This window comes from Rutidosis leptorrhynchoides, chromosome 3 (genome assembly GCF_046630445.1).
Source record: "Rutidosis leptorrhynchoides isolate AG116_Rl617_1_P2 chromosome 3, CSIRO_AGI_Rlap_v1, whole genome shotgun sequence".
NCBI classification, from domain to species: domain Eukaryota; kingdom Viridiplantae; phylum Streptophyta; class Magnoliopsida; order Asterales; family Asteraceae; genus Rutidosis; species Rutidosis leptorrhynchoides.
Genome location: NC_092335.1, coordinates 459,889,286 through 459,913,848, shown reverse-complemented (window position 1 = coordinate 459,913,848; position 24,563 = coordinate 459,889,286). Strand labels below are relative to the sequence as shown.

Below are 24,563 nucleotides of genomic sequence, written 5' to 3'. Positions count from 1 at the left end.
TAATTGATAATGCTAAAAATGAACATATATTTCATAGCATTATCCCTCAAGAAAGACAAGCTTTTAGTTGCAATTGTCCTATTTACAAGTGATATTCGTTTAAATAATAAAAGGTGAAGACAAAAGACAGATTCGACGAATTGAAGATACAAACGACCAAAAAGCTCAAAAGTACAAAGTACAATCAAAGTGGTTCCAATTATTGATAAGAAACGTCTCAAAATTACAAGAGCACAAGAAGCAAAACGTAAAATACAAGATATTAAATTAAACGCAAGGACGTTCGAAAATTCAGAATCGGGACCAAAGTCAATTCTCAACGCTCGACGCAACGGACTAAAAATTACAAGTCAACGGAGTACAAGAATATAATATAATATATATTTAATTATATTTAATTATATATATTATATTATATAATAAATAAATAAGCAGCCCACGTTTTTAAAGACTTTTGAGCTCTCCCAGCTGGCCATGCGATCGCATGGCCTTGAAGGGCAAAGCTCATGCGATCGCATGAGGCCCTTTTTCTGGCCACAACCCTATAAATTCACGTGTTTGGTTCAGTGTAAAATATATATCCATCCATCCAACTCTCTCAACGTGTATATATATATATATATATATATATATATATATATATATATATATATATATATATATATATATATATATATATATATATATTTATATTTATATTATAATTTTAATTTTAATTTTAATTTCCAATAATAAGGGTATGTTAGCGAATGTTGTAAGGGTGTAAGTCAAAATTCTGTCCGTGTAACGCTACCCTATTTTTAATCATTGTAAGTTATGTTCAACCTTTTTAATTTAATGTCTCATAGCTAAGTTATTATTATGCTTATTTAATACCGAAGTAATCATGATGTTGGGCTAAAAATATTAAAATTGGGTAATTGGGCTTTGTACCATAATTGGAGTTTGGACAAAAGAACGACACTTGTGGAAATTAGACTATGGGCTATTAATGGTTTTTATATTAACTAAACAATACCTTGTTCATTTAATATATAAACTTATAATTTGACGTATTTATATATAACCACATACGCTTGACTGGGTACGGTGTGCGGGATATCTATAAATACCAATAATTGTTCATTTTACCGGACACGGAACTGGATTAATAGTTAATAGACTTGTTGAAACAGGGGTGAATTACATTCAAGGGTAATTGGTGTAATTGTTAACAAAGTAGTAAAACCTTGGTTTACATGCAGTCGATAACCTGGTGTATTCATTAAACAAAGTATTAAGACCTTGTTACAATTCGAATCCCTAATTAGTTGGAATATTTGACTTCGGGAATAAGAATAATTTGACGAAGACTTTCGCACTTTATATTTATGACTGATGGACTATTATGGACAAATCCGTATGGATATATTAAATAATCCAGGACAAAGAACAATTAACCCATGGGAATAAACTAAAAATCAACATGTCAAACATCATGATTATGGAAGTTTAAATAAGCATAATTCTTTTATTTTCATTTTTAATTGCACTTTTAATTATCGCACTTTTATTTATTGTCATTGTATTTAATTGCACTTCTAATTATTGTACTTTTTAATTATCGCAATTTTATTTTATCGCAATTTCATTATCGTTATTTACTTTACGTTTTAAATTAAGTTGTATTTATTTAATATTTTACATTAGGTTTTAACTGCGACTAAAGTTTTAAAAATCGACAAACCGGTCATTAAACGGTAAAAACCCCCTTTTATAATAATAATATTACTTATATATATTTGTATTTTTATAAGATAAAACTAATATAGCTTTAAGCTTTGTTTAAAAGATTTCCCTGTGGAACGAACCGGACTTACTAAAAACTACACTACTGTACGATTAGGTACACTGCCTATAAGTGTTGTAGCAAGATTTAAGTATATCCATTCTATAAATAAATAAATATCTTGTGTAAAATTGTATCGTATTTAATACTTTTTCCTAGTAAATATACACTATTTCTTATACGCCTCTACGCACATCAAGTATTTTTGGCGCCGCTGCTGGGGAACATATCTGCTTAAACGCTGGAAGCGCAACGCTATATATATATAAAAAAAATTATTTTTAGTTTACTTTTATAAAAATACATTTTTGTAAAAATACGTTTTAGTTTTCAAAAAGAAAAAAAAACAAAAATATAAATATTTTTAAGAATTTGTTAAATATATAAGTTCTATAAAATTTCTTTATCTTAATTTTGTAAAAATATAAGTATTATTTAAATATTTTATATAAATAAATAACAGAAATTTAAAACAGAAAAAAAAAATATAAATACTCTCGGCCTGGTACTGTAGCAGCCCAGACCGTGGTCCAAAAACCTAGCTCATACGATCGCATGAGCCCTTAGGCAATTTCTCATGCGATCACATGAGAGTGTCAGACACGCCTGTTTTAACCTAATTCAGCATTAATTACGGGGTATTTTTTTATTATTATTACTTTAACCCTAATTAGGGTTATAATTTTATATTATTTAGTTTAGTTTATTTATTATTTGTATTATTAAGTTTAATTAGTTTAAATAAATTACAAAATTAATAGTTTTATAAAATAAATAATATAAAAATAATATTTTTATAAAAATTGTACTTTTTACAATTTTTAGTATATTTTTATATTTTGTACCCCTTTTTTTTTTATCGTTTTAGCGTAATATTTGTATTTTTCGCTCGTATTTAGTTTTAAGTTATAGTTTTTGCTATAGTTATTTTTATTTCTAGATTTTTAAGATTTGCCGTAAAATCCCTAAAGTGCTTTTTCTTTAGACTAAGATTTAGGTGCTTTAGAATTTTGTGACGCCGTTTTTTTTAAGTTTTAGTACCTTTTTAAGTTATTGCCATTTTGAGATATAGTTTTACTTGTAAGCTTTAATATTTTTAGACGCAACTTTTAATTCTTAGTTTTTAGTTCCTTTTTAAGTTTCGACACGCTACTTTCTTATTTTCATTTTTCGACGCCTATTATTTTTCAATCTTTTATTTTTATTTTTCGACGTTTTTCGACGCGCTCTTTTTCTTTCTTATTTCTCGCCATTCTAGTTTTTAGGATTTAGGATTTTCTCTATTTCTTATCTAATATTTCTTTAAATTTCAAACGAAAAATTATTTTAAGTGGTTAAATTGATAGACATCAAAATTTTCTGGTTCGTAGTAATAGTTGGATTTGTACGTGGACCGGGTTATTGGAGCCAAACAGTTCTCAATTATATTGAGACCAAACGAATCCTGCCCCTCTGCTGCATCTTTTGGCTATTCGAAACGTGGGCAAAATCAGAAAAGTCTATTAATTGGATAACTTATATAATTTTTCTTTCTTTTTAAAAAACTAATAGGATATTCAGTGAATGCACCGAGCAAAACGTTCACCACCTTTTGTACGTTCACCACCTGTAACTCGATCAAGACATTTAGCAAATATTGTCGCCGTTGATTTTCTTTAGAATCGTCATCCAGTCGACCAAGTACTCCAATTCAAATTTTTGATAATCCATTTTTTGAACCCGACCTCACAATTGATAATCCGGAGAATATTCAGGGACAATTCATAGATCCTGAACCACTAATCTTTCCTCCGGAACCACCAATCATTCAAACAGAGATTGTTGAGGAACGAACCATTAAATCAGAATCCTCTAGTGATTCAGATTCAACAAATTCAATCATGGAAAATCTGGAACCTTTAAGTATGGAAGACCGAATGCGAGCTAAACACACTGGCCAAGGTCACACAATTACTCATCCAGACATTAATGCGCCAGATTATGAAATCAAAGGACAAATTCTACACATGGTAACTAATCAATGCCAATTTAGTGGTGAGCCGAAGGAAGATCCAAATGAACATCTTCGTACCTTTAATAGGATCTGCACTCTATTTAAAATAAGAGAAGTAGAGGATGAACAGATATATCTCATGTTATTTCCCTGGACTTTAAAGGGAGAAGCCAAAGATTGGTTGGAATCGTTACCTGAAGGGGCGATTGATACATGGGACGTTTTAGTTGAAAAATTTCTTAAACAATTCTTTCCGGCATCAAAAGCCATAAGACTTCAAGGAGAAATTGTTACATTCACACAGAAGCCAAATGAAACTCTATATGAGGCATGGACAAGATTCGGAAAGTTATTAAGAGGATGTCCGCAACATGGTTTAGACACCTGTCAAATAGTACAAATATTCTACCAAGGATGCGACATCACTACAAGGAAAGACATAGACATAGCAGCTGGAGGTTCCATTATGAAGAAAACAGAAACTGATGCTTATAAAATTATTGATAACACTGCTTCCCACTCACATGAGTGGCACCAAGAAAAAGATATCGTTAGATCATCTAAAGCAGCTAGAGCCGATTCTAGCCATGACTTAGATTCCATTTCCGCAAAGATAGATGCTGTCGAGAGACGAATGGAAAAGATGACTAAAGATATCCACTCAATACGAATTAGTTGTGAGCAGTGTGGAGGACCACATTTAACAAAAGATTGTCTCAGTATTGAATTAACAATGGAACAAAGAGAGAATGTTTCATACATAAACGAAAGGCCTGGAAATAATTATCAGAATAATTATCAACCGCCAAGACCAATTTACAATCAAAACCAGAATTATAATCAAAATGTTCCATACAACAACCAACAAGGTCCCAGCAATCAACAAGTATCTAATAATACTTACAATCAGCAAAGACCTAATTTTCAAAACAAACCACCACAAACCGATAATAAAAAGCCAAATTTAGAAGATATGATGACGAAGCTAGTTGAATCTCAAACACAGTTTTTCACATCTCAGAAGCAAACCAATGAACAAAATGCTCAAGCATTTAGAAATCAACAAGCTTCTATTCAAAATCTGGAACAAGAAGTAAGCAACCTAGCAAGGTTGATAGGTGAAAGAAAACCGGGAAGTCTACCTAGTGATACAAATGCTAACCCCCGGAATGAAACAGCTAAAGCCATTACCACAAGAAGTGGTATTACACTTAAACCACCTGAAATACCTGTAATTTCTGATGAAGCTATTCCTACTCCACAAGAACCACAACCTGAACAAAATAAGGAAAAAGAACCGGTAGTGGAAAAGGTTAATGAAGATAACACAGTTAAGGCTAAACCTTATGTTAAACCATACCAACCACCACTTCCTTACCCAAGTAAAATGAGAAAAGAGAGACTTGAAGCCGAGAAATCCAAATTCTTGGATATGTTTAAACAGATAAATGTAAATCTTCCTTTCATTGATGTGATTTCAGGAAAGCCTAGATATGCTAAATTTCTGAAAGATCTAATCTCGAATAGAAAGAAAATGGAAGAACTCTCGGCTGTTACTATGAATGCTAATTGTTCTGCAGTGCTGTTGAATAAGATGCCAGAAAAATTATCTGATCCAGGAAGTTTCACAATTCCATGTTTTCTGGGTAGTCTTAGTTTAATAGAAGCATTGGCAGACTTAGATGCTAGTATAAATTTAATGCCGTATTCACTATACGTTAAACTAGACCTTGGAGAATTGAAACCAACACGAATAAGTATACAACTAGCCGATAGATCAGTAAAATATCCTAGAGGGATAATGGAGAACATGCTAGTTAAAGTTGGTACTTTAGTATTTCCAGTAGATTTTGTTATTCTGGATATGGAAGAAGATTCTCGAGTTCCTCTTATATTAGAAAGACCATTCTTAAACACGGCTAAAGCAATAATAGACGTGTTTGGTAAGAAACTGACTCTAAGTATAGAGGACGAGAGTGTTACCTTTTCAGTTGATAGAGCAATGCAACAACCACAATCTGCAGATGATACATGTTATTATATTCAAACTATAGATTCACATGCAGAATTGTTAGAAGAATTTCCAGAATTACAAGGAACAGGAAAATGTTCTTTAGGAGAAGGAACTTAACCAATTGATGAAACTGAAATGTTAGCTACATTTATGGCTAATAGATATGAACCAACAACAGAAGAAATTCAAATTCTAAAAGAAGAAGACATATATCGATATAAATTATCGATAGAAGAACCTCCGACATTAGAGTTAAAGCCACTTCCAAACCATTTGGAATACGCTTATTTACAAGGTGAATCTGAATTACCTGTAATAATATCGTCTTCTCTTACTGAAAATGAAAAATCTCGACTCATTTCTGTGCTAAAAGCTCATAAACCAGCCATTGCATGGAAAATTCATGATATTAAAGGCATAAGTCCTTCGTATTGCACACATAAAATCCTTATAGAAGAAGGTCATAAAACGTATGTGCAACGCCAATGAAGACTAAATCCTAATATGCAAGATGTTGTTAAGAAAGAAATTATTAAACTACTTGATGCAGGTTAAATTTATCCAATCTATGATAGTCCATGGGTATGCCCAGTTCAATGCGTACCTAAGAAGGGTAGCATGACTGTCATCACAAATGAGAAAAATGAGCTTATTCCTACTAGGACTGTAACAGGATGGCGTGTTTGTATTGATTATAGAAAATTAAATGACGCCACCAGAAAATATCACTTTCCCTTACCTTTCATTGATCAAATGTTGGAAAGATTAGCCGGAAATAGTTACTATTGTTTTCTTGATGGTTTTTCCGGATACTTTCAGATTCCAATAGCACCCGAAGACCAAGAGAAAACCACATTCACGTGGCCTTATGGTACTTTTGCTTACAAACGCATGCCATTTGGACTTTGCAACGCCCCTGCAACCTTTCAAAGGTGTATGATGGCGATTTTTCATGACATGTTAGAAGAATGCATGGAAGTTTTCATGGATGACTTTTCAGTCTTCGGTGATACTTTTGAAACATGTCTAGTTAATCTGGAACGAATGCTTATTAGATGCGAACAATCAAATGTAGTTCTTAATTGGGAAAAATGTCATTTCATGGTTAAAGAAGGCATCGTTCTTGGTCATAAAATCTCAAAAGAAGGAATTGAAGTGGATAGAGCTAAAGTAGATGTAATTGCTAAACTTCCACATCCTACCAATGTTAGAGAAGTTAGGAGTTTTCTAGGGCATGCCAGTTTTTAATGACGTTTCATAAAAGATTTTTCTAAAATTGCCACTCCTATGAATAAACTCCTAGAAAAGGATGCTCCATTCATCTTTTTAGATGAATGCATGAAATCTTTTAATATACTTAAAGAAAAACTCACTAATGCGCCAATCATGATAACTCCAAATTGGAATCTACCGTTTGAACTTATGTGCGATGCAAGTGATTTTGCAATGGGAGCCGTTTTAGGACAAAGGATTGAAAAACGATTTCAACCTATATATTATGCTAGTAAGACGTTACAAGGAGCACAAACGAACTATATAACTACTGAAAAAGAACTCCTTGCTATTGTCTTTGCTTTTGACAAATTTCGATCATATCTCATTCTAGCAAAAACGGTGGTCTATACCGACCATTCTGCTCTTAGATACCTATTTTCAAAACAAGATGCTAAACCAAGATTAATCCATTGGATCTTACTCTTACAAGAGTTTGATATTGAAATCCAAGATAAAAGAGGAGCAGAAAATCTCGCCGCTGATCATCTTTCTCGTCTTAAAAATCCCTAATTAGAAGTTCTAAATGAATCGGCCATACAAGACAACTTTCCTGATGAATATCTATTGAAGATAGATTATAAAGAAATTCCATGGTTTGCAGACTATGCAAACTACTTAGTTTGTGGATTCCTTGAAAAAGGATTATCGTACCAAAGACGAAAGAAATTCTTCAGTGATATAAAACACTATTTCTGGGAAGATCCACATTTGTTTAAAAGTTGTCCCGATGGAATAATACGCCGATGTGTATTCGGAGATGAAGCTAGTAAAATCTTAAACCATTGTCACACAGGACTAACAGGAGGGCATTATGGGCCTCAACTCACTGCAAGAAAAGTTTATGATGCTGGATTCTATTGGCCTACAATTTACAAAGACGCACACCTTCTTTGCAAATCCTGTGATGCATGTCAAAGGGCCGAAAAAATAAGTCAACGTGATAATATGCCATAAAATGTCATTCAAGTATGTGAAGTATTTGACATTTGGGGTATTGACTTTATGGGTCCATTTCCAAAATCTCATAATAATCTCTACATTCTCGTAGCCATTGATTATGTATCTAAACGGGCGGAAGCACAAGCTCTCCCAACTAACGATGCACGATTTGTAATCAACTTTTTAAAACGTCTTTTTGCAAGGTTTGGAACACCGAAAGCTTTAATAAGTGATCGGGGTACTCATTTTTGTAACAATCAACTTGAGAAAGTTCTTAAAAGATATGGAGTAACTCATAAAATCTCCACCACATATCATCCACAAACAAGTGGACAAGTTGAAAATACCAACCGAGCATTAAAACGTATTCTAGAGAAAACCGTAGGATCAAATTCGAAGGAATGGTCCATAAAATTGGAGGATGCACTCTGGGCTTTTAGAACAGCCTACAAAACTCCAATTGGAACCACAACTTTTAAACTTGTTTACGGAAAAGCATGTCATCTTCCAGTAGAAATTGAACACAAAGCATTTTGGGCTTTGAAGACATGTAATCTTGATTTACATGAAGCCGGACGTCTACGATTAAGTCAACTAAATGAATTAGAAGAATTAAGACATGAAGCATACGAAAATTCGTTAATCTATAAAGAAAGAACGAAGAAATGGCATGATAAAAAAATCAGAAGTTCAAAAGAATTTAAAGAAGGAGATAGAGTTCTTCTTTTCAATTCACGATTCAAGCTATTTCCTGGAAAATTGAAATCAAGATGGTCTGGACCATTTATAGTCAAAAGAGTTTTCCCATACGGAACAGTAGAGTTAATAAATTCAAATGGGATTGAATTTAAAGTTAATGGTCACAGAGTTAAACATTACATACATGGTCCGATGGAAGTTGACAATGAAGTCAATCATAATTTCACCATCCAAGAAAACCTTCAAAATGAAAACATAAATATGTTATCAATAACATATGAAAAATCAAAATTGGAAAATAGGGAGGATTCAAATTTGAGTGATGAAGAAGAATTCTTATACAAACCTCCCATTCCAAGAAATGAAGAAAAATGTGAACAAGAAGTTCAAATAGAAGTGAAAGAACCAAGAAAAGAACACCCGAAAAAGGTTTACAAACTAACTCGACTTACTAAAGCAGGAGACCTGGGTGAATTTATCATTTCTTGCTTGCTTAATGATGGTGCTGTATATAATGGACTCGCAGATTTAGGAGCAAATGCAAATATTATGCCTCTTTCCTTATACAAAAGATTAGGCATGGATAAATTAAAACCAACCAAAATAGGTGTTCAATCATTTGACCAAACCATTAAACACCCGGTTGGAATAGCAAATAATTTACTTGTTAACGTGGGAAGTTTGACCTTTGTTACAAACTTCATAGTGATTAATATGGAGGAAAACCTTGATATTCCTCTAATTCTAGGTCGCCCATTTTTAGCAACCACCGAGGCATTCATTGATGTAAGAGAAGGTAGAATGACACTTAGGGATGGTGATACATCGATCACCTTTGTGAACCGAAAGTTTAGATCTCCACCAACCAAAACTGTTAAACCAATAAAAATGCATAAGTGTGGGGAAGATGAAGAAACACTTAATGATGATCCAATCACAAAGAATCCCGTTGATGATACAAAATTAGATGAACCCATTTTTAACAGTTCAACGAAGAAACTTTAAAAACGGATTCACGATGCTAAGATTAAGGGAAACTTTAAGTTATGTAACCGATTAGTATCCAATTTATCGCCAAAAGAAAAGGCGATGTTAGTTGAATTTGTGAAAGCTACGGAGGAAATCAACAAATGGATTGAAGTAAAAGTCAAAGATATACAAGTTGTTGATGATCCAATTGAAAATAATGTTAATCACAATTTCAACTAAGTGTAGGGAGGTTTATATATTTCTGTTAGAGTTAGATTTTCTATTTTCATGTAGTTCTCGAGAATGAAACCCGAATGGTCTTTCCCTAGCAGACCCTAAAGAACTAGTCTTCTGCCCCCATTCTGAATTTTTATTTTTTTAGGTTTTGCGAGATGAAGACTTCATGTGAATTAAACCATGGTCTAATGCTATACCCTTTGATCACTAAACGTAATAATGACATCCTTCCAAGTGAAATAGTATCATTAATCAGAGGTAAATTTGACGGAGTAAGAAAAGAATCCAGATGCGAAAATAATAAGTTACAATTTGGTAAAGGAAAATCAGAATCCGCAGCGAAAAGAAGAGCACGACACCTTGAAAGATGTCACAAATGCGGAAAATGGTCACACGAAGGAAAATGCTCGACAAATCAGACATATTTCAACACCGAGTTCGTTCCTTTATGCAGAGATGGACCGTTCATATGTTTAGAAGAAAAAACGTTGAATGCTCGAGGTTACGCCTATGTAGCTATGGAAAACCAATTAGTCCGACTATCTTATAAGTGGGCTAGAGCATATCACTAAGAAATATATTTCACAGGTAAGTTTGTACAGTTTTTATTTTTAACCTTTTGATAATAAATGCTAATTTGTTCGCTATAAAGTATTAAATTGGTATTTGATAAAATTAGGTCTTGCGACCGAAATTATTGATATCATACAAAAATTTATTACATCACTGCGAAATTTACCGTTTATTCTTAAGGTATAAATATCTTTAATCAATCAACCAAAATATTTCAAAAATTCGTCATGAGTTAAATTAGGTTATGAAATCGAAATTACTTTACCGAAAAGAGGGGCGTATATTTTTGATAATATTTGATTGATTAAAGTGGGATAAAAGCCAAAAAGATTTTTTATTTTATTTTTACCATGTTTTTAAAATTAATATATTAATATTAAAATAATATTGTAAACTTGTTAAAATTAATATATATTTAAAATTGTAAATATTTAAAAAATTAATATTTTTATTATAAGTTTGTATGTATGAAAACAAAAATATAATTTAAGTTTGGTGTGAATTTTTAATATGAATTTTTAATTTTATGTATTTTAAATTTAAGTTTGGTGTGAATTTAAAAACAAAAATTTACTTTATTTCGCTAAGTTAAAAATATGATTTTTAAAATTCGTCGTGAGTTGAAGACTAGGTCATTGAACCGAAATTGCTTTACTCGAGGGAGGGACGAGAACTTTTATTATCATTATTTTTAATCTTATTGAATTAAAGTATGACAAAAACATTTAAAAAACCCAAAAATCTTTACTTTTAAAACCGCGCTTTGAATTGATAAATTTTAAAATTTTGTCGAGGGACGGACTAGGACATTGATCCGAAACGCCCTCATCCTAAAAAGAATTTTTTTTTTAAATTTTATTGATTTTATGTTTTATAAAGTGTAAGGTTTTATATATATAAAAAAAAAGGCTAAAACGCTGTACCCGGATACCCATGCGATCGCATGGGAATTGCACTCCAACTCCATGCGATCGCATGGAGCTGGAAATCAGGCCTGATACAAGCAGCTCAGTGAGTCTGTCTTTCTCCACAAAAACACACACATACACGAACCTAATCTCAAATCCTCTCTAAAATTCGCAAATTTTCACCGTAATTCGTCAAATTTCTTGCTCTAATCATGCCTAGATTCTCATTCTTCAGCAAAAAGGTAAAAATTACACCTCTAAACTCTATAAATTCGTAGTTTTTGTGATAATTACCAATATTTTACCTAATGCAATTTTGTTGATTTCTAGTGTAATTAGTGTTAAATTGTTAGTATTTTATGCATGTATAACCTAGATTGATGCTATTTAACATGATTTGAAGCCAAAAACTTCAAAATTTTTAGAAATCTAGGGGTTGTGTTCTTGAGCAATTTGGGGCTTTTTGATATAAACAGGTTATGGCCGATTTTTGTCATGAATTATTGCTTAATTGAGTAGTGTAACATGTTTAGGTAGTTAAATGATCCAAACATTGATCCTAACATGATTTTTAAAGATTAAAGTGGACTTTTTAGGCGAAAATTCATGAACTTGATTAATATGATATAATTGCCAATTGAGACTTGTTTAATTATTAGTAATGACTATTTTGACATGTTATTTGAGTTAAATGCTTATGAACTTTGTATACATTTTCATATGTGCTTATTTGAAAAAGTATAGAATTGTAAAAAAATGTGAAAATGTATATAAGTTTAATTTTGATTTAACATGTTATTGTGATTGTTTTAAATTGTTATTTTACTAACACTAATGCATATTTGGATGCACAAATTTTGTGTTTAATGTGTTTTGTAGAAAGCTGATACTGGAGGTTCAGGATCATCATCATCTAGACGACCTGCTCCAGCTCCAGAACCAGAACCAGAAATGCAATACGAGCCAGAACCTGAACAAGTACCACAATAGGAACCACAACAACAGCCTGATCAGCACGTACCTTATTATGATCCGCTACAGTTACCTAATGAATTCATAGTATTTCCCCCGCATCCGCCTGTAGAATACCCAACAATTTCGGAACACACATTGCATCCTAATCTGAGATTCGATAGACGATGGAGAGATTACCCAGCATATCAAAGTAATAAATTTAAATTGGTAACAAAAGAGGTAGAGGTTCCGAGAGTAATTGATTGGAATCCTTTGGAAACGGTCCATCTAGCTGACCGTGTTAGACAGCATTTGATTCAAAGGTATGGCAGTTCTTCTTTTACAGATTGGGAACGTCTTTTCACCATTCGTAGACCTGTATATAAGGAATGGTGTGTTGAGCTGATGAGTACTATAGCGTTAAATGTAGATGTAGATAGGTTAGATGATAGAAGTTTTCTTAGATTTATCCTTGGCGGTAGGATGTACAGGATGTCCATGATAGACATGGCCAGGGCATTACAGATTTACACTCCTAGTGAATTGCTACTACCCGATTGTATGAGTTTGATTTATCGTGGTGAAAGGGTAGATAGAAACTTTGACGCGAACGCCGTTTGGAGGCGTATGTCAAACTATAATGTTTTTACACTGGGAGGAAAACACTCCTACTTACATATTAACAAAGCCGAGCTTCGTGTAATTTATAGTTTTTTGGCTAACTCGATTACACAGAGAGGTCACAATAAGGAGAAAATGACCTTACATGATTTATTTTACCTAAAGTGTATTCGAGACCCGAGAAGCTTTGTTAATATCCCTTACTGTGTTGGTTTTTATTTATCTAAAATGGTAGAAGGAATGCAGGATGGGAGTATAATAGGAGGAGGTATTTTTGTTACTCTCATTGGAGAGTATTTAGGTGTTGATAGGAACCAAGGGGGTCCATTACAGATTTGTAGAGAACAGGATGAGACCATAGGATTGCGGGTTTATGTGGGTGCTAAGGTATTGAAGAGTAGACGCAACCAGGCATTGCCCTATGAAGGTAATCATCCTCAGGTAGAGAGAGGCTCAGACGAGGAAATGGAGGAAGCGGAAGACATTAGGGATGTCTTTTGAGATGCTATTCTTGATGTCCACGTTCGTATAGATGAGGAAGCAATGAAGAGCGCGGCCAGACATAGTATGTATGAGCAGTGGAACTCCGAGCGAGTATACGAGGATTTTAGGCGACGCCAACACGATAGCTGGTTAGTTCATCAGCACCAAATCATGAGCCAGCTATCATATCAGGTACCAAATAATTACGTGCCTACTCGACCTGCTCATTTTCCGCCACACAACCCTGACATCCGACCACCCTTTAACCGGTATGACTATAACCAAGCCTATCAGAACACCTATAACCAACAATGGAACCCACCTGATGAGATGAACTGGAACCCCTATCCAGACTGATTTGGTTCCATTGGTTATTTTTATGATTTTTATGTTTTTATCTTTTTACTTATTCATGTTTAAACTTATGTTATTGGATATATTTGTGTAATTTTTATCATTTTTATTAATATTGTGTACTAATATTTAACATTTAGGATTTGAAAGTGGGATTTTAAGTCCCATTTCAAATTGCCATACATGTTGATATTTGTATTGTATGTATATTGTCAATTGTACAAAACAGGGTAAAACATCGCAATTTTCAAAGACTGGCATTAAGTTCAGCAAAAGCTAGTAATTTTGACAACAAGATGAAAAATAAATGTGATGTAACAACAAGACGGAATGAACAAATGATGTGCACCATTTATCATTCAGCAAACAAACGCCAAAATGTTTGGAAACTTTGGTAAAATTTAATCATTTTTCTATGCTAATCACCCTCAATAATTTAAATTGTTACTGATTTCTTGCAAATGAGGGCATTGCAAGATCTTAAGTGTGGGAAGGGGTTAAATTCTTTCGGATTTTAAAATTTTTAACTTAAACACTTGGTTACCATTAAAAATACTAGTAACGCAGTAGTTGTATTAGAATCTAGTGCTCTCTGATAATAAAGAACAGCCCTAGTCTTATATACTGACTACCCAATTCTAGTAAAATTTTTCAAAATTTTCAATTAAATGAACTCAAAATCATGTTTATACATATTTATGAACGATAAAACTAGGTGTTAAACACCGAAATTATTGTTACCTTGGAAAGGACATAAATTGAGAAACAAACCAAAATGTTAGAATTCATTTAAAATGAAATAGAGGACAATAAAAAGGCAAATAAAAGAAAATAAAAGCCAAGTGTGGGAAAATTTACCAAGTTATTTTAAACATATGTCACATATTTCTGTAACAAATAATTGAAGATACTTTTTCCTTGGACTAAACTAAACAGTTTTACCCGATTTACTGTAAGAAAGATGGATCTACACGATGAATCAATTCCATCATTAAAAGGAAGTAAAGTCTTACGAAAAAGAAACGCACTTCTTGATTTAGGTCATAAAGTTGTCGTCCAGACCAGCTGTAGGATTGACGAAAAATCTAGAAAAGTCATCTCTAAAATCAGCAGGAAATCCAAAGACCTCAGAATCAAACAAGGTCGCCAAGTGGTCAGACTTATCCTAACCATGAGAGGATCTGTCTTGTAAAATGGGGAGGACGCCGTGCAAATTAGCTGGATAAGACTAATGAATCAGACCCCAGAAAGGATAATCTCCTTAAAAGATCAAAAATCAGCTTTTAAGACTGATATTACTCAATCCTAGAGGTTGACCTTAAAGATTGAAATTACGAACTCATGGAATTCGATGATATCTAAACTCGAGCTTGAACGAGAAAATATTTTGATCAAAATTAAAACCGATTTGTTTTCGGAAAACCCATTTTTAATGCGATCATTACCATTGAACGTAAAATCCTAGGAATTCACCTGGAATTCATTAGGTCACCTGAACCAAATCGGGTGTCAACCGTAAGAACGGTGGTTGCATAGCATGGTCAAAGACAGGACCTTGTGCCAGACCGGAAAATTATAAGGGTGACTTTACTATTGCTCCTACCAAGGAGAGTAATTGCATCCGACACGTTATAGACCATAATTAAAAGCATGTCAGGGGACATTGCCTTAACAGTTGCTTGTTCAACGCTTTCCTTTACAACCGGACGGTAATTTACTGAAAGGTAATATACGGAGCAAGTATACTGGACGTGTTGCTTTCCCAATACAAGGTTAGCAAGTGGGTGACACAAAACCGCAAGTTTTAAACTAAAATTTTCAAATCTGAAACCCACCAAACCCACAAAAACAATTTGCAAACACCGGTGAAGGGTTATTCCAGAAAACTTATCTAGGGTAAAAGCTAGATTTAATTTTCAAAAGATCAAATGTTTTCATAAAGATCCAATTTCCCTAATGGATCTAAATTTTATAGTCATGTGGGACTGTAAACCACATCGTTACTACCATTGTTTATACCGCCGTATAGAAATCACTGATGTACAAAGTGTGAAGAATAAAGAAGTGATTCTAGTATTTCAAGACTATATAGCTTGAGGACAAGCAACGCTCAATTGTGGGAATATTTGATAATGCTAAAAACGAACATATATTTCATAGCATTATCCCTCTAGAAAGACAAGCTTTTAGTTGCAATTGTCCTATTTACAAGTGATATTCGTTTAAATAATAAAAGGTGAAGACAAAAGACAGATTCGACGAATTGAAGACGCAAACGACCAAAAAGCTCAAAAGTACAAAGTACAATCAAAGTGGTTCCAATTATTGATAAGAAACGTCTCAAAATTACAAGAGTACAAGAAGCAAAATGCAAAATACAAGATATTAAATTATACGCAAGGACGTTCGAAAATCCGGAACCGAGACCAAAGTCAACTCTCAACGCTCAACGCAACGGACTAAAAATTACAAGTCAACGGAGTACAAGAATATAATATAATATATATATATAATTATATATATTATATTATATAATAAATAAATAAGCAGCCCACGTTTTTAAAGACTTTTGAGCTCTCCCAGCTGGCCAATGCGATCGCATGGCCTTGAAGGGCAAAGCTCATGCGATCGAATGAGGCCCTTTTTCTGGCCACAGCCCTATAAATTCACGTGTTTGGTTCAGTGTAAAATATATATCAATCCATCCAACTCTCTCAACGTATATATATATATATATATATATATATATATATATATATATATATATATATATATATATATATATATATATTATAATTTTAATTTTAATCTTAATTTTAATTTCCAATAATAAGGGTATGTTAGCGAATGTTGTAAGGGGGTAAGTCGAAATTCTGTCCGTGTAACGCTACGCTATTTTTAATCATTGTAAGTTATGTTCAACCTTTTTAATTTAATGTCTCGTAGCTAAGTTATTATTATGCTTATTTAATACCGAAGTAATCATGATGTTGGGCTAAAAATATTAAAATTGGGTAATTGAGCTTTGTACCATAATTGGGGTTTGGACAAAAGAACGACACTTGTGGAAATTAGACTATGGGCTATTAATGGGTTTTATATTAACTAAACAATACCTTGTTAATTTAATATATAAACTTATAATTTGACGTATTTATATATAACCACATAAGCTTGACTGGGTACGGTGGGCGGGATATCTATAAATACCAATAATTGTTCATTTTACCTGACACAGAACTGGATTAATAGTTAATAGACTTGTTGAAACAGGGGTGAATTACATTCAAGGGTAATTGGTGTAATTGTTAACAAAGTAGTAAAACTTTGGTTTACACGCAGTCGATAACCAGGTGTATTCATTAAACAAAGTATTAAGACCTTGTTACAATTCGAATCCCCAATTAGTTGGAATATTTGACTTCGGGAATAAGAATAATTTGACGAAGACTTTCGCACTTTATATTTATGACTGATGGACTATTATGGACAAATCCGTATGGACATATTAAATAATCCAGGACAAAGAACAATTAACCCATGGGAATAAACTAAAAATCAACATGTCAAACATCATGATTATGGAAGTTTAAATAAGCATAATTCTTTTATTTTCTTTTTTAATTGCACTTTTAATTATCGCACTTTTATTTATTGTCATTGTATTTAATTGCACTTCTAATTATTGTACTTTTTAATTATCACAATTTTATTTTATCGCAATTTCATTATCGTTATTTACTTTACGTTTTAAATTAAGTTGTATTTATTTAATATTTTACATTAGGTTTTAACTGTGACTAAAGTTTTAAAAATCGACAAACCGGTCATTAAACGGTAAAAACCCCCTTTTATAATAATAATATTACTTATATATATTTGTATTTTTATAAGATAAAACTAATATAGCGTTAAGCTTTGTTTAAAAGATTTCCCTGTGGAATGAACCGGACTTACTAAAAACTACACTACTGTACGATTAGGTACACTGCCTATAAGTGTTGTAGCAAGATTTAAGTATATCCATTCTATAAATAAATAAATATCTTGTGTAAAATTGTATCGTATTTAATAGTTTTTCCTAGTAAAATATACACTATTTCATATACGCCTCTACGCACATCAATAATGGATCTTTTGATTGAACACAATATCTAAAATGATCTAAATAACATCTTAACTAACTAAATTCAATCTAATTTTCATTGGATCTTATTTTAGATAGTTAACTATACCCTGATTATCTAAATTGAGACCTAGCCTAGTTTTGACTTTCGCCAACTCTTAAATCATAACGGTTTCCCTTTTTATGATTTCACGATTATATAAACTATAATATTACCCAAACCACCGAATCTTATTTCTAAATTGGTGTCAATAATTTATCCATAAGTTCGTCTAAATCACTTTTAGTGTTAAAGCTTAATTTATATAAATAGAAATAACCTTCGCTATTTATATCTATCAAATTAAGTGATAAGGATTAAATATCAAATTGTATAACAATGGTTCTTTTAGCTAGGCAGAATGTTAAAAATACTCAAGTTACATTTTAATATCCTAAATGATAACAATCCATAATCGAGGGGTTCTACATCTAAGCAAACACGGGAGTAAACTAACTAATCATAATAATGGTACGGGAATAAAAATACAAACATAATATAGTAAACATGATAACATTAAATAACAATAATAATGATTCTAAAAATAATAATAACAATGATACTTATACTAATTACTGAAAATAATAATAACAATAACAATCATAATGATAATAACAATGATGAAAATTAAATATAGCAACTTACAATAAAGGCTTCAATTTATTGATTGCAAATGGTAAGAAAATGGAAAATGACAGCACCCGTGCACACGAACAATACCACCCTTACAATATTGAAACTATCCTAATTGAAATTGGAAGTAAATATGACGGAATATAAACTGAAAAATAGATATTGATACGGAGTATTTTGGAATGTAAATGGACAGTAGTATTAGACTATAATTTTGTTATGTATCGTACTCTAACTACTACTGTCTTTAAAACTAAACTACTTGTAAGTAGTCTAATTCCTAATTGGTTGCTTACTAGCCACCTTTGTTCCCAATGTTTCCTCCGTATATAAATAACACTAGTAGTATGGTTACTCTTGATCTTCTTTTATTATATTAAATTTAAAGTGAATCTTGAATTCCTGTAAAGTATCTCAATCATCTCATATTCGTTTAAAGTAATATTAATATATGTAAACTTTAGCCGTCCCATGTGCTGTTGGAATCTGAATTTTGTCTAAACATTACGCGTTTCGCGTAAATTGGTACACATTTCGCGTAAGGTTCCTTCTTGAAAGTTGTATATTTTTGAGTTACGGACGTCTGGACACCTGATTCGCCTTTTTCGAGTCCGTATGATTTAGTTATGATTTTTTTCGTGCAGGCGGATTTCGTGATTTCGATCATTTTAACTTGTAGTCTTGAGGCGCGATGTTGTACTCTTTTGTTGCTCATTCGAAATCTTCATTTTATCTTCATTTTGATCTTTATATCATTGAAAATCCATAATAACATTTCATTCGACGCTTTGACCATTTTAACCAATTACAAACCGAAAACTACTCGAATACACATAAAATCATAACATTTGGGACTGATATTGCGACTAAGAATATGTATATTTATAGCAATATCACATACCTACTTACATATTAACAAAGCCGAGCTTTGTATAATTCATAGATTTTTGGCTAACTCGATTACACAGAGAGGTCACAACAAGGAAAAAATGACCTTACATGATTTATTTTACCTAAAGTGTATTCGAGACCCAAGAGGCTTTGTTAATATCCCTTACTGTGTTGGTTTTTATTTATCTAAGATGGTTGAAGGAATACAGGAAGGGGGTATTATAGGAGGAGGTATTTTTGTTACTCTCATTGGAGAGTATTTAGGTGTAGATAAGGATCAAGGGGGTCCACTTTTGGAATGTAGGGAGCAGGTTGAGCTTTTAGGATTGAGGGTTTATGCGGGTGCTAAGGTATTAAAGAGTAGACGCAACCAGGCAATACCCTATGAAGGTAGTCATCCTCAGGTAGAGAGAGGCTCAGACGAGGAAATGGAGGAAGCGGATGACATTAGGGATGTCATTCGGGAGGCTATGACTGATGTGTACCAGTGTGTAGATGAGTTAGATATGACAAACGCGGAGAGATTTCGTCAGATGGAGCAGTGGCAAGCCCGGAATGATTACAAGCATTCCAGGCAACGACAGCATGATAGATGGGACTATCATCAGCGTCAAATTATGAGCCAGCTGTCACCTCAGGATCACTACATCCCGACCCGACCCGACCCGCTTACTATCCTCAACACCAGCTCGAGATGAGACCACCTTATACTCTCTACGACCCTAACCAGGCATACCAATACACCTATCACCAACCATGGAACCCGGATGACGACATGAACTGGAACCCCTATCCAGATTGATTTAGTTCCGGTTGGTAATTTATATGATTTTTAATTTTTATTATTTCTGTTTATTTATGTTTAAACATAATATATTGTGATACTTTTATTGTAATATTTAATATTTTTATTATGTTGTACTAATATTTCATATTTGATTTGAAAGTGGGATTTTAAATCCCATTTCAAATTAACATGCTTGTTTATATTTGTATGTATGTATATTGTCAATTATACACAACAGGGTAAAACAGCGCATTTTCAAAGACTGGCATTAAGTTCAGCAAAAGCTAGTACTTTTGACGACAAAACGAAAAACAAATATGATGTAACAACAAGACGGAATGAACAAATGATGTGCACCATTTATCATTCAACAAACAAACGCCAATATGTTTGGAAACCTTGGTAAAATTTAATCATTTTTCTACGCTAATCACCCTCAATAATTTAAATTGTTACTGATTTCTTGCAAATGAGGGCATTGCAAGATCTTAAGTGGGGGAAGGGGTTAAATTCTTTCAGATTTTTAAAATTTTAAACTTATACACTTGGTTACCATTAGAAATACTAGTAACGCAGTAGTTGTATTAGAATCTAGTTCTCTCTGATAATAAAGAACAGCCCTAGTCTTATATACTGACTACCCAATTCTAGTAAAAATTTTCAAAATTTTCAATTAAATGAATTCAAAATCATGTTTATACATATTTATGAACGATAAAACTAGGTGTTAACACCGAAATTATTGTTACCTCGGAAAGGACATAAATTGAGAAACAAACCAAAATGTTAGAATTCATTCAAAATGGAATAGAGGACAATAAAAAGACAAAGAAAAGAAAATAAAAGCCAAGTGTGGGAAAAATTTACCAAGTTATTTTGAACATATATCACATATTTTGGTACAAATAACTGAAGATGCTTTTACTTTAGACTAAACTAATCAGTTTCACCCGATTTACTGTAATATATTTGAAAGAAAAATGGATCTACACGATGAATCAATTCCATCATTAAAAGAAAATAAAGTCTTCCAAAAAAGAAACGCGCTTCTTGATTTAGGTCATGAAGTTGTCGTCCAGACCAGCTGTAGGTTGATGAAAAATCTAGAAAAGTCATCACTAAAATCTGCAGGAAATCCACGGACCTCAGCATCAAACAGGGTCGCCAAGTGGTCAGACTTATCCTAACCATGAGAGGATCTGTCTTGTAAAATGGGGAGGACGCCGTGCAAATTAGCTGGATAAGACTAATGAATCAGATCCCCAGAAAGGAGAATCTCCTTAAAAGATCAAAAATCAGCTTTTAAGACTGACATTACTCAATCCTAGAGATTGACTTTTAAAGATTGAGAATTACAAACTCATGGAATTCGATGATATCTAAACTCGAGCTTGAACGAGAAAATATTTTGATCAAAATTACAAACCGATTTGTTTTCTGAAAACCCATTTTCAATGCGTTCATTACCATTGAACGTAAAATCCTGGGAATTCACCTGGAATTCATTAGGTCACCTGAACCAAATTGGGTGTCAATCGTAAGAACGGTGGTTGCATATCATGGTCAAAGACAGGACCTTGTGCCAGACCAGAAAATTATAAGGGTGAGCTTTACTATTGCTCCTACCAAGGATAGTAATTGCATCCAACACGTTATAGACCATAATTAAAAGCATGTCAGGGGACATTGCCTTAACAGTTGCTTGTTCAACGCTTTCCTTTACAACCGGATGGTAGTTTACCGAAAGGTAATATACGGAACAAGTATACTGGACGTGTTGCTTTCCCAATACAAGGTTAGCAAGTGGGTGACACAAAACCGCAATTTTTGAGCTAAATTTTAAAATCTAAAACCCACCAAACCCACAAAAAAATAATTTGCAAACACCAGTGAAGGGTTATTCCGGAAAACTTATCTAGGGTAAAAACTAGATTGTGTTTTCAAAAGATCAAATGTTTTCATTAAGATCCAATTTTCTTAATGGATCTAACTTTTCATAGTCATGTGGGACTGTAAACCACATCATTACTACCATTGTTTATACCGCCGTATAGAAATCACTGATGTACAAAGTGTGAAGAATAAAGAAGTGATTCTAGTATTTTTATTTCAAGACTATATTGCTTGAGGACAAGCAACGCTCAAGTGTAGGAATATTTGATAATGCTAAAAACTAACATATATTTCATAGCATTATCCCTCAAGAAAGACAAGCTTTTAGTTGCAATTGTTCTATTTACAAGTGATATTCGTGTAAATAATAAAAGGTGAAGACAAAAGACAGATTCGACGAATTGAAGACGCAAACGACCAAAAAGCTCAAAAGTACAAAGTACAATCAAAATGGTTCAAATTATTGATGAGAAACGTCTCAAAATTACAAGAGTACAAGACGCGAAATGCAAAATACAAGATATTAAATTGTACGTAAGGACGTTCGAAAAACCGGAACCGGGACCAAAGTCAACTCTCAACGCTCGATTCAACGGACTAAAAATTATGAGTCAACTATGCACAAGAATATAATATAATATTTAAATAATTATATAAATTATTTATAAATTATATTATATATTATAAACGTCGACAAACAAGAAAACAAAGAATTTTGAGCTGATACCTACCACCATGCGATCGCATGGCCTGTAGGCATATTTTCCATGCGATCGCATGGCCCTAAAATTCTGGCCACATGCCTATAAAAAGCAGGCTTTGCACGAAACATAAATCCATACTATCTCTCTATCTATCATACGTAATATATATATATATATATATATATATATATATATATATATATATATATATATATATATATATATATATATATATATATATATATATATATATATATATATATATATATATATATTATATTTTAATTTTAATTTTAAATTCTAATAATAAGGGTATGCTAGCGAATGTTGTAAGGGTGTAAGTCGAAATTCTGTCCGTGTAACGCTACGTTATTTTTAATCACTGTAAGTTATGGTTATTGTTATTTTTAAATTAATGTCTCGTAGCTAAGTTATTATTATGCTTATTTAATGCCGAAGTAATGATGATGTTAGACTAAATATTAAAATTAGGTAATTGGGCTTTGGACCATAATTGTGGTTTGGATAAAAGAACGACACTTGTGGAAATTAGACTATGGGCTATTAATGAGTTTTATATTAACTAAATGATACTTCGTTAATTTAATATATAGACTTATAATTTGACGTATTTATATATAACCACATACGCTTGACTGGGTACGGTGGGCGGGATATCTATAAATACCAATAATTGTTCATTTTACCAGACACGGAACTGGATTAATAGTTAATAGACTTGTTGAAACATGGGTGGATTACATTAAAGGGTAATTGGTGTAATTGTTAACAAAGTAGTAAAACCTTGGTTTACACGCAGTCGATAACCTGGTGTATTAATTAAACAAAGTATTAAGACCTTGTTACAATTCGAATCCCCAATTAGTTGGAATATTTTACTTCGGGAATAAGAATAATTTGACGAAGACTTTCGCACTTTATATTTATGATTGATGGACTATTATGGACAAATCCGTATGGACATATCGAATAATCCAGGACAAAGGACAATTAACCCATGGGAATAAACTAAAAACAACACGTCAAACATCATGATTACGGAAGTTTAAATAAGTATAATTCCTTTATTTTATATTTAATTTCCTTTATTTTATATTTAATTGCACTTTTAATTATCGCACTTTTATTCATTGTCATTTTATTTAATTGCATTTTTAATTATCGTACTCTTTAATTATAGCAATTTTATTTTATCGCACTTTTATTTATCGCAATTTCATTATCGTTATTTACTTTACGCTTCAAATTAAGTCTTTTATATATTTAATATTTTACATTAGGTTTTAACTGCGACTAAAAGTTTTAAAATCAACAAACCGGTCATTAAACGGTAAAAACCCCCTTTTTATAATAATAATATTACTTATATATTTTTATATTTTTACAAATATAATTTTTAAAAATATAGCGTTAAGCTTGTGTAAAAGTCTCCCTATGGAACGAACCGGACTTACTAAAAACTACACTACTGTACGATTAGGTACACTGCCTATAAGTGTTGTAGCAAGGTTTAGGTATATCCACTCTATAAATAAATAAATAACTTGTGTAAAATTGTATCGTATTTAATAGTATTTCGTTGTAAAAATAATACTATTTCCTAGTACACCTAGCACACATC

General features: G+C 32.4%; 1 non-coding gene across 1 annotated transcript; it reads right to left on the bottom strand.

Moving 5' to 3' along the window:
• Positions 1–4,092: 4,092 nt before the first annotated feature.
• On the bottom strand, positions 4,093–4,199 carry LOC139903376 (small nucleolar RNA R71). The gene has a single exon (XR_011778200.1). It is a non-coding gene; the product is annotated as a small nucleolar RNA R71 (small nucleolar RNA).
• Between the last annotated feature and the right edge of the window lie 20,364 nt (positions 4,200–24,563).